The sequence below is a fragment of the Mandrillus leucophaeus genome, unplaced genomic scaffold, assembly GCF_000951045.1.
Source record: "Mandrillus leucophaeus isolate KB7577 unplaced genomic scaffold, Mleu.le_1.0 Scaffold554, whole genome shotgun sequence".
Taxonomy (NCBI): domain Eukaryota; kingdom Metazoa; phylum Chordata; class Mammalia; order Primates; family Cercopithecidae; genus Mandrillus; species Mandrillus leucophaeus.
In genome coordinates this window covers 702462-719381 of record NW_012105964.1, presented here as the reverse complement: position 1 = coordinate 719381, position 16920 = coordinate 702462, and the positions used below count along the sequence as shown (strand labels likewise).

Genomic DNA, 16920 nt, shown 5'->3' with positions numbered 1-16920 from the left:
CAAGGAGCAGGATCTTGGTGCAAATGGCAAATAATGTTCCCTGCATGGTTATTCAGAAAAGACCCCTTACAGGGAGGCAGTGGATGCTTAGGAGCTGACCGCACAAAAGAGCATTATGATTTTTCTTAAGTAAAAATCAGAGGAGTTCAGAGATGGTAGGAAAATGCTCCCTTCCAAAATGACTGCAAAAAAGAGTTTGTAATCTTTCAGCATTTCCTTTACTCTGAGAACTTGGGGATGAGGGAAGCACATTTGTTTTGCCTGTTTGAAAGTGTGTAGTTGAGTAGTGTGAACTTGTTGAATGAGGGGTCCGGCTGGCTATAGGGATGCAGAATGGGAGATACTGACCAGCAATATAGGGATCTGAGTCCCGTGTCGAAGACAGATAACATCAGGAGAAAAAGGTACCTTTTAAAAAAGAGATAAATGTAAGGCAAATCTCTATGGGTTTTCTTTCTGTTCTTTTCTCAGCCTCAGCTTCAAATAAAGCAGAGGAAGGATAATTTCACAAATCCCAGTGTTCCAAGGCAAAACGTACTGAGTAAAAAGTGTCTGGCGTCCTGAAATTTAAGGATGCTTATTTTCTATAATTTGTGCAAAAAATCTCTTAGGAATTAGAGATAATTTTGGAAGAAAAAGTACTGTGAAAATAAAGCCTAGAATAGCTATCTTATTAAATGGTAATAAAAATTCATTTGAGATGAAAAATGGTTCCAATTACTTGATCAAAGTATGGAAAACTCCTTTTGTAGTGACTGTATGGTAGCACTGAAATTCTGCAATGCAGCCTGTATCAAAGCATCCAGTGGACTCTGAGCTGCCTTTCTGTCTATATTTCTAATTCCAAGAGACACTACAGAAAAACTTAGTAATTGAATTAACTTGTGCATATAGACTAAAAACTTGTACCATACACTTTAAAACTCCTCAACTAACTTTCATTTTCTCTTTCTCAAGGCAGCAATAAATAGATATTTTAAAACCTAAACTATTATTCAAAAATCAACGTTTAAAAATTAGCACAAAATAAAGCTTCTGGAAATGTTCTGTGAAATATATTTGGTATTCATGGCCAGAGTGGTTTGTCTGAAGCTCTTGTATATGCTGTTGGGCTCACATTTGGGGTACACGGGAGGAAGACCCAAGGAGAATAGTCTCATTTAAAGAAAGTTTGAATGAGCTTGTTAGTGTTGGGGTGTATCTCGTTACATATCTCATATTTCAAACTATTAGATATCTCACATCTACAAATCTTAAAGCTATTATTAAAGAGCCTCTAGGAAAAAGAGTTAAGTGGCAAAGGAAAGCATTGAAAATGGTTTTCTTCCATAACATTTTCCTTGACTTACAATACACCAGAAATTTCCTTTAAAGAGTCTAATACAAGACCATAGAATTCTTTATTATCTGACATTCGAACAACATTTAACAAGTCAGAGTGGCTTATTAGTTAACGTAACCAAGTTTAGCAAGAAACTTTTTGGGAAAAGCAAATATCTGCTCTTTTCTGCTTCACTTAAGCAATAATATTTTGTTCTGTAATCAGAAAAGACTGGATTAGACATGATCCAGAATTAATGTCTCCTATGATAATCTGTGGGGCAGTGTTATTCATCACTGATTGACAATAACATTGTGTTTGCCTTGTTTAGTGAAAGGGTTGAAAAAGAGTGAAGGTATGTCTCACATCATCAAAAATTAAAAATGTCCCATCCTTCTTTATTATTGCAGCATGATTATTTCCAGGAAGAACGAGTATGTGTAGTTGGAACTAACTCTATTTTTAAATTAAATATATTTATTACAGAGTTCAATGTTTGCATAGCTCAGGAAACTAAGGCAGTTTTTCTCATCGCCAGCAACTTTTTTACCTCTCAAATGTTGGAACTGCATTCCTCTATTGAGTCCTTGAGATTCCTGGATAGTGACAATGTCTGATGGTGCAATCTCTTCCAATTTTAATGTAAGCGATAGAGTGTGTGATCCCCCAAGTCACCCAAATTTTTCTTTCATTCATAAATGTCAGTCATTGAGAAGTCACAGAAAATTTTCTTGGACTTCCAATTGTTCTTTCTTCCAATAGCATGGCCCGCGAGTGATATCTCCATTAGAAACTTGTACATAGAAGATAAATGTGATTAACTTATAAAATATTAACAACTTTATCCACCTGTGAAACATTATTATGAGACAGAATATGAAACGTATTGAAGAGTCCTTGAAGACATGACACATTTGCTATTGGCAATAATTCTGTGGGTCTTCGGTTAATGTTCATCATTAAGGAATTGCTAGTGAACTCAAACTTGTTTCCTTTCTTGGAAGATGGAATAAAAATATTTTACATCAGGTTAATTCTAGTTCCTGAGGAATTTGAGGATTGCTTTATGTCCAGATTCTATGGTAACTTATATTTGAAACAAAGGGTATTATTAAATGATTGGAAGAAAGCCTTAGAGGTGGGGAAGATTCAGCAGTCCTGGTATATTTAAGAAGTAAAATTGCAGGCAGCAGGATAGGGAATGCACATTAGGTTTGTGGTAAGTGGATCTGACTCCTTTTCTGGGCTGTATTTACATATGACTATATAGTGAAACAATCTAATATACTTTGCTTAATACAGATTTATTGTTCATCTCAGAGTTGACTGATAACTCTGTGATACTGATTTTTTTAAGGTGACAGTTCATGGCCCTGCACACCAAGGGAGGATGGGGCAGGGGCCAGAGTTCTGAAGTTGAAGGCAAAGGATTGGCTTTTCTTCTTACTGCTTGTGTAACTGTGGGCATGTTTTTTAAAAAAATTATTGTTTTTGAATAACATTTTTTTTTCTACTTACAAAAGTAACATCTGAACTTTGTACTAGAGTTTGAAAACAGAAAAATATAAAGCAGAAAAGGCCACCATTGTTAATATTTTGGCATGCTTTTCCCAACATTTTGAATTTGGATTATGGCTAAAAGTCAGAATATGATCATATCATTCCTTTTTTCACTTAATATTACGACAATCTATTTTATTGTCTTAAAAACAATTTAACATTTTCTAAGGACTACATCTTATGACCATATTATTGCTTAGCCATTCTTCTTTTAGATACTATTTATCATTATTAGATATAATATTACAATAATTATCTTTGTATCATTTTAACCATATTTCTGCTTACTTTCTTAGGCTCTATTTCTTTCTTTCTTTCTTTCTTTCTTTTTTTTTTTTTTTGAGATGGAGTCTCACTCTGTCGCCCAGGCTAGAGTGCAGTGGTACTAACTCAACTCACTGCAACCTCTGCCTCCCGGGTTCAAGTGATTCTCCTGCCTCAGACTCCCAAGTAGCTAGGATTACAGGTGGGTGCCACCACGCCCGGCTAATTTTTGTATTTTTAGTAGAGTTGGGGTTTCACCATGTTGGCCAGGCTGGTCTTGAACCCCTGACCTCAAGTGATCTGCCCCCTTTGGCCTCCCAAAGAGTTGGGTTACAGGCGTGAGCCACCGCGCCTGGCCAAGGCTCTATTTCTAGAAGTTCGATTAATGGATGAATGTATTATATATATGTATAGATAAACATATACATATACACATATACATAGATATGCAAATATATATATTTATTCTTAATGAATATTATCCAATTGCTTTCTGGAAACATTTTTCTCATTATACCTTCTCACTATCAATATTCAAGAATGCCTATCTCATTGCTTTCTCTGTACTACATAATGTTTACATGGAATCTTTAACACTGAGTTTTATAGCTCAACAAATTGTTGGGTTATTTAATGAACTTTTCCAGGTCTCAATTTCTTTGACTGCAAAAGGGGACCAATACCATTGTAAAGAACTGTTGTAGGCCGGGCATGGTGGCTCATGCCTGTAATACCAGCACTTTGGGAGGCCAAGGCAGGCAGATCGCAAGGTCAGGAGTTCAAGACCAGCCTGGTCAACCTTGTCTCTACTAAAAATACAAAAATTAGCTGGGTGTGGTGGTTGATGCCTGAGGTCCCAGCTATTCAGGAGGCTGAGGCAGAAGAATTGCTTGAACCCCGCAGGCAGAGGTTGCAGTGAGCCGAGATTGCTCCACTGTACTCCAGCCTGGGCAACAGAGCAAGACTCCATCTGGGGAAAAAAAAAAAAAAAACTGTTGCAAAACTTAAATGAGATAATGTGCAGTGATTTGAAAGAGTAATGTGCTTTGTTTTCACACTCTGTAAAATAGGGCTTGAGATATAACCCATACCGTACATGGTGCATTTAAACCCTATGAAGAAAATTAAGGATGGATGATTCCAAAAATCCCCAACAAAAGTGTATACTTCACCTAGCACCAAGAGCACCTAGCATCCTGCTGTGCTCAATTAATATTTTATAAGAGACCTTTGTGTGTCCTCATCAAAAGCTTTTTAAGGATTCGTAGGATACCATCCTGCTGAGGAAAAGTGATTTGGAAATAGTATACAAAGAACTTTTAAACACTATCTGTATTCACATTTCAAATGATAGTTGACTGAACCTATTAAATTAGAGTTACTAGGAACATTTAATAGGGCAAAGTGACATGTGAGTGAAAATTTAGCTATAGCATTTTAATACTGATTTTTACCACCTTAATGAATGTTTCTTATTATCTAGGACAGTAGTTATACTGAGACTCGCTCCTAATATTTTCTCTCTCTGCTCTCAAAACTGCTTGACTTCCAAGAAAGTGTTTACTCACACTTGCTTCTAGAAGGCCAGATGTGGTTCTGTGTGAGAAAAGGCAGTTAGTTTTCCAGGTGAGTTTGGTAGACTTGGTTCCTGCCAACAGGCAGCAGGAGATCCAAGAGCTTAGAAGCCTTTGGCTGAGTTTATGAAAGAATCTGAATTGATGCAAGAAGTTTATGCAAGAAGATATTCTTGTTAAGAATCAAGCTGGAGGTCAGTGAGTAAACATTCAACAGCCATTGATTGAGATTGTTGTTTGTACAAGGCCTTGTAGGTGACACAAAGATGAAATTTGAAAAGATTCTAGTTGCTTGCGGCCTAGGAGTAATTGGATATGGACTTGGAAGATGTGCAGGATTTGAGCAGGAGGAGATGGGGAGGGGAAGGCAATCCATGCATAGGGAAGAGTGAGCAGAGGTGCAGATAAAGGGGGCAGGAAATGAAGATAGAGAGCTGCTTCTGTTCACGAGGCTACTGACAGCATCCTTCAAAGTTTCTTGCAGGCTGGATCTGGGAGCGTGGCCAGGAGAACAGGAGGAGAGGAGGCCATTTGACTACTTTGGAGACTGGGGAGTTGGGTAGAGGGGAGGCATAGAGGACAGGCAGTATGTGCAGGCCAGTCTCAAGAAGAGGCAATGCTGAGGAGGAGAGAGGATGATGGTTGAAGTCTGTAGTAGAGTCTGGGGGGAAATTTGTAGGAGAAAGCTGATCTGTGGATGTTTTTAGGCAGAGGGGAGGAGTCCAGGGGAGAGAGAATATGTGTAATGCAAAGAATACAGCAAAATCGTCCTCAGATCCCCAAGGAGGGGGAGCCTCTTGGGTATCAAATGCAGGTATTAGCTTTGGCAAAGTGAAGTGTAGTTGGGCCTGGGGATGAAAATGAAGCTCTGGAGTCTGGTGGCCAGCAGACTGCATCTCAGCAGTACCACTTACTAGCCTGGAGGCTCTGGGTAAGCCCCTTGCCTGAGAGAAGCAGTTGGTTTTGGTTGAGGCCACAGATCCTGGAGCTAGGCTTCTGGGTTCAAGCCCTGGCTCTACCACTTACCGGCTATGTGATTTAGTCTTCTCAGCTACAAAAAGTGGGTAATGATGGCAGTAATACCTTAGGGTTGTTATAGGAGCTCAAATGACTTAAGTAAGTAAAGCTCACAGAACAGCAGTGGGCACATACAGTAGTAAATATGATATTATACAAAGGTCTTAACATCATTCCTGACGCATGATCTATACCCTTGCTATTATCATGAGACTGTTATTGGAGATGCCAAAAGTAGGGATGCCTCTCTTTTCTGGAGTGTGCTCACACTGATTCTGTAAATGGGCATAAAAATATCTAGCTCTTAAGACTGCTGTAAGGATTCCATGAAATGATGTAAATCATCTGGTGTAGATTAGACACTCAACCAATTTTGGTGCTCCTCTCTGCCACTTTCCTCCTTTTCCACATTCCTGGAACATAGTGGACAGCATCAGTGAGATGGTATCTGGGATGGAGTATGGAAGGATGGAAGTGAGCTACAATGGAATAACTCTAAATTATTCAAACCAATATTTTTTTTCCTAGAAAAGGCTATTAATTCATTTTTTGTTGTTGTTGAAGAGAAAGCTCTTCCTTTTCTAAAAGATCTATTTCTTAGAGCAGACACATTCTCCCTAAGGCTGTAATTCATGTCATATTTGTATGAGCAGTCACATAGAAGTATTTTTTCAGAGATATTGGAATATGAGGACATTTTTATGTAGTTTACTGTGATTTTAGTTACATGCTAGAAAGATTGCCTCCTAGCTCATCGTTCTGTTGTTTTGCATGTTAGAGAAAATCTTGGACCACTGAATGATTGGGCTAGGAGTGGAAGGGTGAACATCAACAGGACAGGATTTAGGTAGCCAGAGAAAGTTACAGTGTCCCAGCAGCAGCCTCTGGGGAGTGTTGGAGTTGCCATGGTCACTAAAGATGGTGATGATGTCCTTTGACTTGGGCATGAGGCTGCCATTACCCTGTGTAACTGCACCACCAGGGTGATGAGTTGGAAGTGGACATCCCTGGACAGGCATATCACTTCACAGGAGCAGCCAAATGCACAGGGGTTTGTTCAGTCTGCAACCCTGTGACTGCTTTTTTGGTTATCTTGACAAAACTGAGCCAAACTAAAGGAAGTCTAAAACTTTCTCAGTTTTAGATTTCCTCTTCGTTTAGCGTGTGTGTGTGTGTGTGTGTGCACGCGCGCCTGGTTTCTTCTGAATGACTGTGGACACCTAGAAGGCAGTGCCTCTATCTTGGTCTTCTGACTTGCCCATAGGGTTCTTTCCTAACTGGCCATTGATAAATTAGATAGAGCGTAAGCTCTGGCTCCTCTTTCTCTGAGATCTCTCTGCCATTCCAGGGAATGGGCTCGTGTAACAGTAGGAAAATCGGTTGAGGGGGGCCGGGAGTCATGATTCAAATCCCATTTTGTAGTGTGGTCATAAGTAAGGTTTTCAAAGTTCTCCGGAACTCAGTGCCTCCTCTGTAAAATAATGAGACTAGATGAGATGATCCCTTGAGCTTTGTCCAGCTTTGAGCCTGCGGGGTATAATGACATAAACCTGACCAAAGGGGTACACTGTGTTGTTTATAGAGACAGTGCAATTGAAGTATCTCTGAAAGAAAAAGGGGATGAGGTGATACTTTGTTTTGAAGTTGTACAAGAAGAAAACTTCTCTTTGATTTTCAGAGTGTGTTATTTTAGTGATTGATTGATTACTGACAGATGTTTAATTTTTTAAAAAGTGTTCTTTAAGTAGAAGGAGACAGAGTAACACAAATACCCACAATTTGTAGTATCCTTGTTTATGAAATGTCTTCTCGTGCATTATCTCATTTGCCTTCACACAACGTAGAGCCGGTGTTCTCCTACTTTCCTGTGAGGCAATTTACCTCATAAAGGTGACATGCATGATCATCTAGGGCCAGATCCCAGGTCTCCTGGTTCCTTGTCTGGCTTCTTTACATGCTTTCAATGTTTCCCAAACTATGGCACTCTAATTGTGCCAGAGATGATTTTTGGGGGCATGTGGAAATTAAATCTTTCAATGGGTTGATAATTCATTTTCATGACTATTAGGAAGAAATGTATAACATACACCTAAAATCTATGAATTCATGGCTATTATAGCAGGGCACAAGGATAAGGTTTAAAATACATGAGGCAATTTATAGGAAAACATTCACTAACTATGAGTAGTGGTGGAATTCAGATCTGACAAAAATCCTCAAGATGATACACAAAGGACTATTTCTTTCATTTCCTTCATAATTATTAAGCATTTATAAAGCATCATGCTGTCTTCCAGGGGCTTTTTACAGTCATTCTGTTTAATCCATACAATAACCTCATAGTCTTGTTACAACCCATATCCTTCAGTGAAGGAGAGTGTGGTTCTGCCTATTCATTTTCTGTCAATTTTTGATTTTTTTTCTTCTTTTCCCATTAAGAGGATGAAATATTCCCTGAGCTACCTCCCTGCTGAATATGCTCAAGTATGTTCCAGGTTATCTCTCTGAGCCTTTGTTATTCTACTCCATATCCAAGGTCAACCTTTCTAGTTCTGTCTCTATGTACTGAATACTCTGCTTCTCTGGGGTGTGGTGATATCATACCATGAGTTTAAATTTAGCCTTAGCTATACAGCTTAGTTGTATTTTATACAGCTTGGCTTATTAAGTTTTCACATTTACTTTTCACGTTGTGCAGTTGTGGTATTAGCCAGTTAGAGACGTTGTGCCTCTTGCCTCCTCTGTAAGTCGCCATGGATATATAAACTGGGGACACATTAATATAAATTCTGATGTCAGACTGACTTAGGTCTAAATTCAACCCCTTACAATCTATGTGACCTGGAACCTCAGTCTTCTCACCAGTAAAATCAGAATAACAGGGTTACATATTCGTAGAGTTGAGAAGATTAAATGAGATAATATCCATAAAAGTTTTAGCATAGTGCTGAGTGCATAGGAAGGGGCCTTCAGCAAAAGCCATAATTGCTATTCCCCTTTGAAGTGCCATCAGGCCCTCTATTATTTTGCCTCCCTGATCTTCCTTTAGCTAAGAGTCCCTCTATGAGTTCCTTAAGCTTGGGAAAATTCTCCAAGCCTTAGCAAATGGTCTTGACATGCTGCTTCCCTCCTTGCTTCAGTTAGAACCTTGTTCTTCTAAGATTTTCATTCATACCCTGGTTTAAAATCTTTTCTGATTAAGATGGATCAAACACCTTGTCTGTCTCACATTTCCTCTCTCCATGCACAGTGGATCCATCTCTTGTCTCTGGAATAGAAAGGCCTAGATTTAAATCCTAGCTCTGTTTCTGGCAGGTTGTGTGGATTTTAGCAAAACACCTCTCCTCTCCAAGCCTTGATTTTGTCATCTATATGGTAGAAATGAAAACATCTATGTTATTCATCTTCTAGGATTTTAAAGATTAGATCCAAAGTATATGTGAAAATACTCTGTATGTTATAAACCACCATCTATGTGTTCGTTATTATTTTTATTACCTTCTGCACTGGACATGGGCTCTAAGTCAGCTTAGAACACGGCTTAAGAGCGTGGTCACCCCTAATCTGTTTTTCTAGTAAACATAGGGGTAGATACAGCCATGCTTCATTCCTTGACCTTAAACAAGCCTTCCTGGGTGAGCTGACCAAAGTCCATGACGTCTCTCTTCTTTTCCTAATATCAACAACTGTTTATTGATTATTTATTATATAGCTAGCACGTTCCTTAGATATTCCATTGATTCCTTCCCAGTGATCCACGTGCATGTGATGCCTATTTTTATGATCTCCACTTTGTGGAAGGAAATTGAGCCTTAAAAATGATCCTGCCCAACGTTAGCTGGTTAAGTATGTGTTAAAGCCAGTACTTGAATCTGGAGAATCAGGCTGCAGACTGCAGATGCACATCTTAGCTCAACAGAATGTCTCCCCCCTCGTTTGGGTTGATTATAGATCACTACAAAGATGCCACTTTAGTAATTTCACTTTTCACCTTCACTTTCCACCACACTATAAGGTTCTGTAACTCAGGATGTGGCAGTCATGTCTTCCCCTCCCATTTGAAGTCTTTGCTTCTTGCCCTGCACCTGTCTATCAAAAGGCTGGGAGGCTGAAACGTTGGATAGTCACTTGGGTGGATAGCAGAGGGTCGTGTCATAGGGTGAACTATGGATTTTTATATTTCCTCAGGCTTTTCTCCCACAGAAGCTGTTTCCATCGAAAGAGCTGTGTAAGTGCAGAGGCCTGAGGAGGCACCCAAGTGGCATCCCTTATAAGATAAATTTAATTCAGTTTCAGAATTTGAGTTTAAGTCAGTCTTTGGCCACCTCCTTCTCATCCTAGCTCTGAGAGCTAGACAGCAATAGCTGCCCGGGTCTTTCAAATTGTAGACTGTGGTTGTCACTGAATGGCATGTGCTAATTTCCTGCCAGGGATTTTTACCATTGCATTGTGTGTTTTTGCTGCATGGGAGGAGGAAACAACACGGTTTGGAGGAGCACTTACTCATATTTCTTTGGAGATGGCAGTTGAAACACAGCTTTCCCCAACAGCCTCCCCAGGTATGTGAAATGTCATCAGGTGTCAGTTTTAGAGAAATACCTCCATTCCATGGCAAGAGAAATTAGGAACTTTTTGTGCATTGGTACACACATTGTGACCTAATTTCAAACAGAAACTTGCCAAATATTTCTTCAGTCTCCAAAAAATTAAACTAGGCTTCCCGCCAGATATCTGGCTCTGGTTTCCAATCCAGGAACGGCTCCCAAATGCTTATTGTGGATAGGTTGTAGGTGAATGCCTTCTACAAAATAAAGTGCATTGTTTTTATTAAAGGTAACCCTAGCTGCAAAATCCTGAAACCTCAATACCTTGAAATCAGAAAGTTTATTTCAAGCTGGGTACAGTGGTGGCTCACAATGGTAGTCCTAGCTACTCAGGAAGCAGATACGGGAGGATTACTTGAGACCAGGAGTTTGAGACCAGCCTGGACAGCACAGTGACACCTTGTTTCAAAAAAGAGAAAGTTTGTTTCTTACTTATGTAAGTCCAATCAGGGGTGGGAAGGGTCCAGTCAGGTGGGTCTTGGGCTGATGAAAAGTCTATCATCTTCATCTTTTGTTTTCTAAGCTGGCCCATAGTTGAGCATTGACATGGATCAAGAGAGGAGTATGGAAGGAATAGGTGGAGGGCCCATGTTGTGGGCCAGGCCTGTAAGTGGTATCTGCAGGCAGAGGCAACGTTGACTGAAATTCAGCCACATGACCACATTCAACTGCAAGGGAGGCTGGGAATTGTAGTTATAAATGTATGCCTTGGAAGGAAGAGAAGTGGGCATGGTGAATCCCAGGTCCATTTCTGCCACAGAGCTGTGTTTGAAACAGGGTTACGGAGCTTCTAAGGTAGAGTTTGGCTATTTTCCGTAACATGGAGAGACCAAGGCATTCCTTTACTTTCAATGTTATTCCCCTTGTTCAAACTGGACCCCTTGACCTGACCTTTCCTGAGCCACATGGTAGGTCAATCTCTTCTGGCTTCTTTGTTTGGATCTCAACTTTCCTGTTTCACTGAGAAGGCCGATGACACTTCAGAGACCTGTAGATGGTCATCTGATATCCACCTGGCAGTGGAACACTGATGAAGTAAGCAGCCTTCCTTATGTCAGTCTATGAGCATCAGCTCTCATTTTGAACCTGTCAGAGTTTTCCTCATTGCCCTGAGACTCACTTATGACTGGATGAGGCTCTCGGCAGCTCATGTTTTATTCCTCCTCCATTCCATTGTGAGATGGAGTTGCTGCAAGGCCATCCCTTTCCATGGTAACAGCCACAGACTCTGGTGCTACAGACATGGTCTGATGTCTCAGGAGGCAGGATCAGGCACATGGAAACAAGGCTCAGGGAGCGCTTGCGGAGCGTCAGGAGAGCTCACTAATTCAGTCTGTTATTTCAGAACAGATAAGGTGCATGTTTTTAAGGGGAGCTTCTACAACACTGTGTTCATTTAAACAATATAATCATTACACAGGTTTTTCCATAATGGACTTCCAGGATTCATAACAACAGACAAGATAATCACTTTGCTCTCAGAAGCAGGAGACAGCGTGGTTTTGAATATAATGTTGTTAAATAAAATTGCATATCCTCAACGATATTCTGGCATTCTTCTCTGAATCACTATCCTCAATCAAGGTATATATACATTTTTGTGCAGAATTAATGAGGAATTTGGAGAATAATAGGTTAAGAAAATATGGTTTGTATACAAGAGACTTTTTATTACCAATATCTCCCATGTGAAATATTTCCTTAAAAAAACAAAGCCTAAGGTACATTTCGTAGCTTAATCTTTATATTTAATTTGATTACAGCAATGGACATTAAGTATGAAACAAGCTGTCCAAAGGGCTGTTGAATTATTTAATTACCTCTGGGATTAAGGAGGTGAGAGTCAGCACAAACAATTCTACAAGTGGGATGTGTTAGAAAGGTCAGCTCTTTCTGTCTCCAAGCTTAGTAATTTGAACGATGTGACTATCCAAACACCAGTTGCTGTTGAGCAAAATATTAAATGCTTAAATCTGTTTGCAATATTTTACATTCCAGATGGTCATTTATCCAAAAGAAGTACTGAATGTGTTTTAAAAGTATTTTCAGTTAAATGAATTTTCAATGAAGTTAACATTCAGAATTAGTTTTTTAAAAAGGAAAAAATATACTTACATTTAAGGACATTCTTTCATTACCATATATGTAACATTGAAATAGTTTCTAACAATCAAACTAGAAAATTAAACAGAATTTATTCAGGAAGCTGGAGCATCCACCATGTTCCAGTTCTGGGGATACAGGGATGCAGAGTCAGGGCTTCTTGCCCTGAACGATCCTGGGATCTGTTCAGGGAAGACAACACTACAGTAAAGTTTTTTTGGTGTGATCTTAGAAGTGTGAAGGAACTGCTATAAAATTCAGGTAAAGGTGTGATTAGTTACACCAGGAGGCAGGGAGACAGGGAAGAGAAGCATCAGGAAAAAATACACTTAAAGATGCGCATTTCAACTAGACTTATACGAGAATGCATGGGGGTTTGTGGGAGTGCAAACCAATGAGGAGGCAGGTAAGAAACGGCCGAGGGAAAGAAACATGTAATCGGCAGCTTGAAAACAAATTGGTTGACTTTCTTTCTTTTTTTTTTTTTTTTTTGGGCTAACCCACCAAATTGCTATTAATGGGGAAAAAAGTTATGAGGATGGGCCTGATAACATTCCTAAATGCAGGAAATATTCCCAATTAAGCCTCATTCATCTGACATTGTCAGAGAATGAAAACTTTCACCCAAGTGATTTTTTCTAATACCTGAAACTTTCTAATTTAAGTGTCAAGGCTTTATTTTAACTTTCTAAACCTGAAGAAATGACTTGACAACTCTCATTTATCTTAATAAATGTCGGCTATTGTGCTATGTTAAAATATCTTCAGGGGCTATTAAAGCATATGGAGCTATCTGTCTTGAAAATTGGAGTCGTCATTTTGCTATTTTAGTTTTAAATTTTGGCTTCTGAGCTTTTTCTTCCTCTATTATTTTTTCTGTATCCTTACCTTGCTGTAAGCTTTACTTCCTGCTGTCAGGATGCCTGCCTTTAATAGTTCTTTTAATCTGATTTGCTATCGTTACTTTAGGGAGGGATGGGAAATAAGAAATCCAGTCTTGCTCAAATTATGTACAAGAAAGAATACATGGTTTGTGAATTGAGGTAATCAACCAGGAGGTTTGAAATATGGGCTTTGGGATATCTTATTTGTTCATTCATTCATTCTTGGTTGTGTTTTATCTGGCAAGGTTTCAAAAAAGGTGATGTCTAAAAATTCAGTGGTTACTCTATTTGAACTAACATTTGAATCTGTTTGGGAAAATGTCAAATGCTGAAATTACTTCAAGTTTATGTTTATCTTGGAATAAACCATAGAGATTTTATAAAAGCAAACCATGTAGAACACAATATTTCAAAATGTTGATGGGATGCTTGTAGTCTACATTTTATAAATTTCTCAGCCAAAGAAAACATTCTAGCACAAATAGAGTAAACAAAGTGAAACTATTCATTTGTCTTCTGTAGCAGAGACACACAGAGGGCTTTTCAGTGGATTGTTTTTTCAACAGTTTTGCCTTGGAACTTTGGTGATTAAACATGTACAATTATTATACAGTGAAATGACACTTCAAGAGGCAGGATGGTATATTTGGGACTTCAAAATATATAAACTGATTTAGTTTTCTTTTTTCATTTTCTTTTTTTTTTCTTCACGATGGAGTCTCACTGTGCAGCCCAGGCTGGAATGCAGTGGCATAATCTCACCTCACTGCAACCTCTGCTTCCTGGGTTCAAGCGATTCTCATGCCTCAGCCTCCCAAGTAGCTGGAATTACAGGCTCCTGCCACCACACCCAGCTAATTTTTTTTTTTTATTTTTAGTAGAGATGGAGTTTCACCATTTTGACCAGGCTGACCTCGAACTCCTAACCTCAAGCGATCCTCCTAGCTTGGCCTCTCAAAGTGCTGGGATTACAAGAATGCACCATTGCACCCAGCCTGGTTTAGCTTTTGTTTTCCCCATTTTTTTCCCCAGAGAAAGCTAATTAACTCAGAGAGTATTCAAATCACCAAGCATTAGGCTGGCAGGCAAGGATTTAAGTCCTTATCCACTAAGCCCCTGCTCCTGGGAACTTGCACTTTATTCCAGTCCTTACAATAATGACTGCTTAATAGTGCCAACTTACCTGGATGTCTATTACCTTATTTGTAAAACAAGACAATTAAATCAGTTTATTTTTCAGAGTTCCTCTAGCTCTAGTTAGACTCCTAGATGTTTTAGATTAATCGTAAGTGCCTAGAAGATGAAGAGAGAGATTGCTTTGGATGGAATGATTCCAGTGAGACTTAGTGCATGATATCACAAAACTGAAAAGATAAAATTTTAGGCTTGCTTTTGTAGCTGAGAATTACTTTTCGTGGTGCCATTCTGCACCCCAGCCTCCAAAGCCTTGTCACAGACAAGTTCCAGACCCCATAGAAATAACGTGTTGAAGAAGATAGATGAGCCCCATGGTAGAGCATGTGGCACCAGTGACAAAATATGTGGACTTCCTTGCAACTTTCAAAACTGCTTTCTGAGTAGGCACTTAAGGAGTGATGGAGGTATTTCTTGCTAGATGAAGAACAAATAAGCATTATTCAGATAACCTCTCATTTCTCCTTAGCAAGGGAGAAAGCCATTCCCAACCATTGTATAGTCATGCAGCCCATAGCATTGAAGTCCTCTGAAAATTATTGCTTGTTAGAAGTCTAAGTCTCCCACGTATAACTGTGTGTGCTGTGCACTGTACAACACTAGAGGGGCACGATCCACGTATGTTAAAATTTGGATGGCAGTCCTTGGAGTTGTGCAGTGTCTGTGGTAACCCTTAGACACTGACAGCATTGCAGGTATTATAATAATAGTCACCATTTATTGAGCCATTTATTCTGTACTAGTTACATCAAATACAATATTTCTTATAATTTTCACAACAACCCTATTAGGTAATATGATGAACTGTAGTTTCCAGGGGAAGAAACTGGGACTCAGAAAGTGCCCACTGGTGGGCTGTAGTGGCAAGATTTGAACCCAAGTCTTCCTAACTTCATAGCCTGTGCTTTTTCTACCATACTCTACTCTCTCTGCGGAAATTCCCCTAAGCCAGGCCAATGCAGACTGGGATAAGGGAGAAGGTGATCTCAGCACCCTGGAAGCATTACTTCAGTGTTGACTTAACAGCCTGAGACCACATACTATCATACTCTCAAACCTTCCATGGCTCAACATTACTGAAAAAGAGAGCCTGGAGCCTAAATAATGTGACTGAGGCCTCATCTCCCATCCTTTCCACACTGCTCACCTACTTCTCCTCCAAAGTAGTCATTGCTTCTAACTGCCACGTTTTGAGGTATTTCTGGCCACATTGTGCACTTTTGCACATCTGGGCCCCATGGACCATTTCCCTTCCTTTAGCTTTAGACTAAGGCTACATTTTGGCATCTTTTGGGAACTTTTGAATAAAGAGCAAGAGGGTCATCATACCCAAAGAAGGTGAGGAAGTTTTTGCTACAAATGCCAGAGCTCTACTCAAAGATGCTTTCTAGTTGAGGACTGTGGGATCAATGCAGAATAGTAGTTAAATATCAAGGGCCAGTCTTGCCCACAAACCCTCTATGACCAAGATAGAGATCTATAGACCTAGTCACCAATAAGTGTGCTCACTCTTTTTTCTTTTTTTTTTTTTAACTTTCGTTTTTGGTTTGGGGGTACATGCAAAGGTTTGTTACGTGGGTAAACTTGTGTAACGGGTTTGTTCTACAGATTATTTCATGATCTAGGTACTAAGCCTAGTACCAAATAATTATTTTTTCTATCCTCTCACTCCTACTAATTTTTTCTAAAGCAAGGTTATAATGTGTATGTATCACACATTGGGGAGGGGTTGTTTTTACGCTGTAATGCGGGAGTATACAATAGATAAGCAGTAAGGATAAGGAAAAGGAATCAGGTGAGACTGAAGAGGCTGCCTTTAGATGCCAGGGAGAATAAGCTAAGGCTGGCTCCATAGAGGCCCTCCATTAGTCATGTGCTGTACTCCCATGCACTGTAACATGCAACCCCTCCCCTATCCTACCAGGACTGTTGTGTTGTATTCGCTGAGAAAATCTAGACTAATAGGAGATGAGAAGGATTGTCTAGAAAAGCACTAATGCATGATAGAGACATTTAACATTAGATTTCTTGATGGACTGCAAACAACTTCTTCTTCTTTATTTTTGAGACAGAGTTTCGCTCTGTCACCCAGGCTGGAGTGCACTTGCGGGATCTCACCGCAACCTCTGCCCCCCGGGTTCAAGCAATACTCCTGCCTCAGCCTTCCGAGTAGCTGGGATTATAGGCACCCACTGCCACATCTGGCTGATTTTTTTTTTTTTTTTGTATTTTTAGTAGAGATGAGGTTTTGCCATGTTGGCCAGATTGGTCTCGAACTGATCCACCCACCTTGGCCTCCCAAAGTGCTGGGATTGCAGGCATGAGCTACTGTGCCCGGCCTGGATTGCAAATTTCTGGAAGAACTCCCTCCACTCTTCCCACCCTTTACCTTTCCTGCT

The 16920-nt window shown here is 39.7% G+C and overlaps 1 protein-coding gene across 2 annotated transcripts in view; it reads left to right on the top strand.

Moving 5' to 3' along the window:
- The window catches only part of KCNAB1 (potassium channel, voltage gated subfamily A regulatory beta subunit 1), a 434134-nt gene that overhangs the window by 562 nt on the left and 416652 nt on the right, over window positions 1–16920 (top strand). The window lies entirely within an intron of this gene.